We start from the raw sequence: 8127 nt of genomic DNA, 5'->3' as shown, positions 1-8127 counted from the left end.
TCTAGGTTGCTTCTCCTGTAGGACAGTTGTGTCCTGAAATGGTCTGTTTTCTACCATACAGGGAAAACAGATGGCAGTTAACTTCTTGTGGCTCTCTATGGTTTCTCTGGAAGTGGAACATCTTTCAGAAATTAGAATGATTTTATTTTGGAAACTTGGGGCTGGGATGCTGTCTGTGCAATAAAATAACAATAGCAGCAACAGCAATAAGAGAAGTAGTTAACATTTACTGATAGATTACTATGTATTACCTGGCATGTAAGTTCTATTATTATTGTCCCTATTTTGTTTCCCACCTTGAATTGAATCAGTGAAAAGATGAGAAATTTGCCAAGGTCACATGAATGCTAGAGGCAGATCCAGGATCTACAACCAGACTATCCAAATGGCATACTTTCAGCAAGTCCCCTGAGTAAGGCTCTCAGGGTAGAAACCCAGCTCTGCAGACGATTGGCCAGTCAGTATGGGCCCCTGAAGCTCCTGAGCCTCATTTGGAGTCTCACCTGTACCTGCATGCGTGCTAAGTTGCTTCAGTCATGTTCAACTCTGTGTGACCCTATGGACTGTATGTAGCCCCCCAGGCTCCTCTGTCCATGGGCTTCTCCAGGGAAAAATACTGGAGTGGGTTGCCATGCCCTTCTCTAGGGGATCTTCTCAACCCAAGGATCGAACCCACGGCTCATGTCTCCTTCTTTGGTAGGTGGGTTCTTTACCACTAGCACCTCCTGGGAAACCCCTCACCTGTACAAGAGGAGTGAATTCTGTCTTGGTGGTCCTCCTCTATGACTCTCCCTGGGAAATGGGGGAGCACAGATAAACGTGATAAACGTGAAAAGAGAGATTCTTCTACCCAAGCAATTTTTCTTTGGTTGATGTTTTTTCTTCTCCTGGCCCTCTTTTATCTGTGAATATCTTTGGATAAAGCCCCGAAGATAGAAAACTAGTTCTCCGTTTAGGACCTAGACAAGATTTGCAAAAAAAGAAAAGAGAAAAAATTTTCCTCTGTTTGCTTCTAGATCTCAGTGAGCCACATGTGACCTGATGAACTTTGCAATCATTTCCTATACAGATTTTCAGATTAGAGATTTGGTTAGTCAATCTGGTAGGGTATTTTCTCAGAGCAACCACTATGCTTGTATTCTGGAAATAGTTGTTCCCTTGTATTCTAGAATCAGTTGCTCCCAGGAGTCCTCCCACCTGGAGAGCCAAGTGAAAACAAGCCCAGACAAGACTTATTGGACTCGTGCTTTCAGGTACCAAGACCCTCCTCATTAGACCCTAGTGTGGAGAATCCACAAGTACCCAGGTAGTGGCTGTTCCAGAAACCCATCAGCTTTGGCACTGCTTGAGGCTATGCAAGTTACGTCAGATTTTCTCACTCTCCCCTCCCCAAAATGGTCCCTATGACCACAAAAGAGGGAAGGTCATATGGCAGAGAATCTGACGTTTTTCGAGCTGTGCCATTGCAACCTGGCATGGGATCTGGCTAACAGTGAAAGCCGGGGCTTCCAGGTGGCCCCATGGCAAAGAACCCTCCTGCCAGTGCAGGAGGCACAAGAGATGTGGGTTCGATTCCTGGGTTGGAAGGATCCCTGGAGTAGGAAATGCAACCCACTCTAGTATTCTTGCCTGGAAAATCCCATGGCTAGAGGAGCCTGGTGGGTTACAGTCCATGGAATCATAAAGAGCTGGACTCGATGGAGCACACACACACACACACACACAACAGCAAAAACTCATGTAAGTTGTTAACTCTCTATGGAACTTTCACCTCTGTCAGAGACATTTCCTTTATGTAAAAGATAGTAATCACATTTCATGGGATCATTTCAAGTATAAAATGAGACAATACTTATAAATAAGCTTATTAAACTTCAAAGCATTTTATATATATCTGAAGGATATAAGAAAGCTCCTTTTTTATCACTACATCTCAAAGATACCTAGATAGGTGATTTATCTTGTTTCTATGGCAGTCAGGGTACAAGGCCATGAAGGAACAGGAATCCTACCTCACAGGGCATTTTGGAGGAGTGAATAATAGGCTGAAAAATGTACAGTGATTGGTTAAGGAGGATTTTGTAGTAGTATCCCCCAACTCACATAACCCCTACTATTTCCGCACTGATTTCTCAATAGTCCAAGAAATTTTCTCAGTCAGTCAACCCATGATAGTTGTCACTTTTGCTATCCACCAAATATTTCCATTTCTACCCTTCAGGGCATACAAGAGAATTGCATTTCTTTGCTCCTCCTTGAAGATGCGGTGCCAGTGTGCGCTTGGAATTCTCTGTTTGCGCATTAGATATTTTCCCTACCTTTGTCTCCTCTGCTCCATGCTCCAGAGGATTGAGTCCCATGAACTGCACATTCCAGATTCCTTAACAATTTTGTTATCATTTACCCTACAAACTAGAGTGAGTTGTCCCATCTTTTAAAATTTAATAATAAAATTAGCCTAATTCCCAGCTAAATGGATTGTCTGTCTTGATGTTTTGAATGGTCCTTCATTATTTCATATTTTTTTCTCCTAGATGTGGAAGTTATCCATTCCATTTATCTATGCCCACTCCCAAAGCCACCGTCATAAAGTCTTGGTGAATGTAACAGACTTTCTTAAACATTAAAAGAAGAAGGAAGCCGTTTATGTCACAATTTAGAATTAAATAGCAGATACTCTTTTTTCTAAGTTTATTTTTTATTTTTAGCCATGCCGGGTCTTTGTTACCGTGTGGCCATTTTTTTCCCCCTCTGGTGAGAGATCATTGTGGCGAGCAGAGGCTACTCTCTAGTTGTGATGTGCAGGCTTCTCGTTGCGGTGACTTATCTTGTTGTGGAGCATGGGCTTCAGTAGCTGAAGCTCCCAGGCTCTATAGCACAAACTTAATAGTTGCAGAGCATGGGTTTAGTTGCTTTGTGGTATGTGGGATCTTCTCCGATCAGGAATCAAACCCATGTCTCCTGCACTGGTAGGCAGATTCTTTACCACTGAGCCACCAGAGAAGCCCCAATAACAGATATTCTTATACAAGTTATTGTTCTTTGTTCTTTCTACTGATTCAGGCTTTAGTCCTTCATAAACTGGCTCATCTTTTTCTTTACTCTGACGCTCCTTCCAACCCAGTAGTGGGCCTCCCTTTGTATAACCAAAGATTGTTAACAGCTCTGCTAGACAAATTCTCTGGACATCTACTTCTCCTCCCCCACCTATCTTTGCATTGGAAAGAGAGCTGACATTCCATATAAACATGGCTTGTGTCATCTCACCCCTATACTCTCTTCTGGCTTCCCTAGTGTCTCAGACAGTATAGAATGCTCCTGCAATGCAGGAGACCTGGGTTAGATCCCTGGGTTGGGACAGCCCCATCCATAACTAGGCAGAATACAAAACAGAAAAAAAACAGGTATAGCCAATTTGAGTTAATACCTACCCTCCTGTGCACTTGCTTTGCATTTTTTAAATAGTTTTTCTTTGCTTCTTCTTACCATAGATATGGAAGCCTTGATGGTGCTGATCAAGAGAAAATGGGGCCAAGGAGCCCGGCTCTAGTAAAGACTGTGGACCACCAGGGCTACTATATGGTTGCTGCACAAAGACTTCCCGCTGGAGTAGGGGCAACAGAGCCAGCTTGATGCTAAACTTTGGTCAGTTTGGCTGGACTTACTGTTAGGGCTTCCCTGGAGGCTCAGATGGTAAAGAATCTGCCTGAAATATAGGAGAGCTGGGTTTGATCCCTGGGTCGCGAAGATCCCCTGGAGAAGAGAATAGCTACCCATTCCAGTATTTTTTCCTGGAGAATTCCATGGTCAGACGAGCCTGGCGGGCTATAGTCCACGGGGTCGCAAGGAGTCAGATCTGACTGAGCAACTAATACTTCATTCTCCTTATTATCTGGGCATAGAAACCATAGGGATTTAAACAGGGTGTTCATAGTTTGGGGAGTTCTGGATTCTGGCCATCTCTTCATTTCTTTCTACCACAAAACATGAACTATCAAAGCAAATCCCTCTTTATTACTAGGAAATTGACACAAAGCCTATGCCATACCATGTCTAACTCAGAAATATTCCTCTTTTTCCATTCTCCTCATTGATGTCTAATTTCAGGTCCTCATATCCCTTTCCAGGACTGTGCTGTCTCCCAAGGTCCACATGCCTTCTGCTCTTCCTCTATTCTGCCTGTTTATGCATGTGTATGTGTGCCCATCAGAACAAACACAGTTTTCACCCACAGTCAATCTCTCCCATTAGGAAGCTGCATAAGCCTCTCATCCTTATCTGTCCCAGGGTGAACAGAATGAAAACCACAATCACAGAAAACTAATCAAACTGATTGCATGGACCACAGCCTTGTCTAACTCAGTGAAACTATGAGCCATGCCATATAGGGCCATCCAAGATGGACAGGTCATGATGGAGAGTTCTGACAAACATGGTCCACTGGAAAAGAATGGAAAACCACTTCAGTATTCTTGCCTTGAGAACCCTATGAACAGTATGAAAAGGCAAAAAGATATTGCATTGAAAGATGAACTCCCCAGGTCGGTAGGTGCTGAATATACTACTGGAGAAGAGTGGAGAAATAGCTCCAGAAAGACTGAAGAGACAGAGCCAAAGCAAAAACAAAGCCCAGTTGTGGATGTGACTGGTGATAGCAGTCAAGTCTGATGCTGTAAAGAACAATATTGCATAGGAACCTGGAATGTTAGGTCCATGAATCAAGGTAAATTAAAAGTGGTCAAACAGAAGATGGCAAGAGTGAACATCTACATTTGAGGAATCAGCGAACTAAAATGGACTGGAATGGGTGAATTTAATTCAGATAACCATTATAACTACGACTGTGGGCAAGAATGCCTCAGAAGAAATAGAGTAGCCCTCATAGTCTGTTGAGGTCCTTTAATGGACCGGAACCTGGTAGTCCAGAGTTGAGCGATAAGAAAGTAAAGGAGAGAGAAAGAGGCTGATATTCCTTGGTTTTCTCAGAAAGCCAATAAAACCCCTGCACGGGGCTTGCTCTGTTCACGAAGGCCTCAGGCGCCCTCTCAATGGGGTGAAGGTGCAGAGCGCCTTCTCGAGAGGGTCTTAGAAGCCCGGGCAGGAAAATGAACACAGAGGACCTCTGCACTCCAGGGGATCAGCCTGAAAAAGAGAGAGAGAGAGAAAGCAAGACATGGGGACCATAGCTCTGATGGAGCAAAGGTGTTTTAATCAACATGGTGTGGGCATATATACTGTAGTTATTCTCAGCAAAGATAAAGATTAAAATTCCAGACTTACAAAACATAAGTGATCCATATTAAAGAGAGAGAGGGTTGTAAATAATAACTTTTACCATTTGGTTCATAAAAAGGAAGAGGGTACTTATCACCATATAGAAAAACTAATGAAGGAAAAGCCTAGATTCCTCAGCCCCCGGGGAGAAGCTTGCCTCTTAATTAATTCAGGAATTAATAAGGAACAGAGAATTCCTGACAGATCCAAAACAGCACACAGGAAGCCTCCTGTTAAATGCTTCCTGACTATAGTCAACAAAAGAGTCCAAAATGCAGTATTTGGGTGCAATCTCAAAAATGACAGAATGCTCTCTGTTCGTTTCCAAGGTAAACCATTCAATTTCACAGTAATCCAAGTCTGTGTCCCAACAAGTAATGCTGAAGAAGCTGAAGTTGAACAGTTCTATGAAGACCTACAAGACCTTCTAGAACTAACAACCCCAAAATATGTCCTTTTCATTATAGGGGATTGGAATGCAAAAGTAGGAAGTCAACAAACACCTAGAGTAACAGGCAAATATGGCCTTGGAGTACAGAATGAAGCAGGGCAAAGGCTATTAGAGTTTTGCTAAGAGAATGCATGTGTCATAGCAAACACTCCCTTCCAACAACACAAGAGAAGACTCTACACATGGACATCACCAGATGGTCAACACTGAAATCAGACTGATTATATTCTTTGCAGCCAAAGATGGAGAAGCTCTATACAGTCAGCAAAAACAAGACTGGGAGCAGACTGTGTGATCATGAACTCCTTATAGCCAAATTCAGACTTAAATTGAAGAAAGTAGGGAAAACCACTAGACCATTCAGGTATGACCTAAATCAAATCCCTTACGATTATACAGTGGAAGTGACAAATAGACTCAAGGGATTAGATATGATAGACAGAGTGCCTGAACAACTATAGGGGGAGGTTTGTTACATTGTGCAGGAGACAGGGATCAAGACCATTCCCGAGAAAAAGAAACGCACAAAGGCAAAATGGCTGTCTGAGGGGGCCTTACAAATAGCTGTGAAAAGAAGAGAAGCGAAAGGCAAAGGAGAAAAGGAAAGATATAGCCATTTCAATGCAGAGTTCCACAGAATAGCAAGGAAAGATAAGAAAGCCTTTCTAAGTGATCAATGCAAAGAAATAGAGGAGGTGGCAGTCCTCTCCCAACTTGGAAGCTGTGGCTGCCTCCAGATACTTTCAAGATGGTGACCTCTCTAGGTTCCAACACCTACAACAGGCAGAATTGGAAGGTTGAGGACTTCCCTATTCTGTGCCAGACGTGTTTTGGAGAACACCCATATATCCAAACGACCAAATAAATATGGGAAGGAATGCAAAATTTGTGCCAGGCCTTTCACAGTGTTTCATTGGTGCCCCAGGGTCCTCATGCGTTTCAAGAAGACTGAAGTGTGCCAGACCTGCAGTAAATCGAAGAATGTCTATCAGACTTGCCTCTTAGACCTAGAGTATGGCCTGCCCATCCAGGTTTGTAATGTAGGATTATATTTTAAGGATGATATGCCAAAATCTGACGTCAACAAAGAGTACTACACGCAAAATATGGAGAGAGAGATTTCCAACTCTGATGGAAAGCAGTCAGGTGGCATGTTGGGGAAAGCCACATCCACCAGTGACATGCTGCTCAAACTGGCCCAGACCACCCCTACTACAAAAGGAATCAACCACACCTTTGCTCCTTCTAGGTGAAAGGAGAATGTAAGAGAGGAGAGGAATGTCCATACAGACATGAAAAACCAACAGATCCGGATGACCCCCTTGCTGATCAGAACATTAAAGACCTTATGGAATCAACGACCCTGTGGCAGATAAACTCTTAAAGCGGGCTTTAACAATGCCACATCTGGACCCACCAGAGGACAAGACTATTACAACACTGTATGCTGGTGGTCTGGGTGATACCATTACCGAGACTGATCTAAAGAATCACTTCTACCAGTTTGGAGAGATCCGGACCATCACTACTGTGCAGAGACAGCAGCGTGCTTTCATCCAGTTTGCCACAAGTCAGGCTGCAGAAGTGGCTGCCAAGAAATCCTTTAATAAACCGGTTGTTAATAGCTGTAGGCTCAAAGTGAAATGGGGAAGGTCCCAGCAGCCAGAGGAAAAGAAAAGGAGAAGGACGGAACCACAGATACTGGAATCAAGCTTGAGCCTGTTTCAGGGCTCCCAGGAGCTCTTCCTCCTGCTGCTGCTGCAGAAGAAGCCTCTAACTACTTCAACCTACCCCCTAGTGGTCCTCCAGCTGTGGTGAACGATTGCCCTGCCACTCCCACCTGTTATTGCCCCCCCAACCCCCAGGTTTTGGGCCACACATGTTCCACTCCATGGGACCATCCCCTCCTTTCATGAGGGCTCCAGGACCAATCCACTATCTTTCTTAGGATCCTTAGAGGATGGGAGCTCATACCAGGAAACACAGCAGCCCCTAGCACTTATCACTGCTCTGGGGCTCTATGGAAGAGAAGGTGCTTAAATATCCTAGTAAATGAATCCCAGAATAAATATGTTTTTCCTTCCTTTGTAGTTTCCATGGTAGTGGAATGTATTCAGATGTAGGCAATTGGAGAACGACAGCCTTGATTTCCTCTATGTGTTCTCCAAGGATTGATGGACCTGAAATAAGCTGCTATTAGCACATCTGGTTACTGCTATAACATCACTAATAAAACTTAATGCCTTTTCCCCTCACCTATGTGGGGAACAAGCAACTGGGTGAATTGGAGTGTTCAACCAAGTTACCTTCCGAATTACAAGTTCATTTTGTATCTTCTTTTGGGGGGTGGGGAGGGTGGGAACTAACCTGCAGTAAGAAAAACAAGCAAACAATTTTTGACC

General features: G+C 43.7%; 1 pseudogene; it reads left to right on the top strand.

The window, feature by feature from the left end:
• Positions 1-6133: 6133 nt before the first annotated feature.
• Positions 6134-7721, top strand: LOC784672 (pre-mRNA-splicing factor RBM22-like; annotated as a pseudogene).
• Positions 7722-8127: the final 406 nt, after the last annotated feature.

Source organism: Bos taurus, chromosome 10 (genome assembly GCF_002263795.3).
Source record: "Bos taurus isolate L1 Dominette 01449 registration number 42190680 breed Hereford chromosome 10, ARS-UCD2.0, whole genome shotgun sequence".
In the NCBI taxonomy this organism is placed as follows: domain Eukaryota; kingdom Metazoa; phylum Chordata; class Mammalia; order Artiodactyla; family Bovidae; genus Bos; species Bos taurus.
The sequence above is the reverse complement of the archived record's forward strand: the minus strand, read 5'-3'. Positions and strand labels throughout refer to the sequence as shown.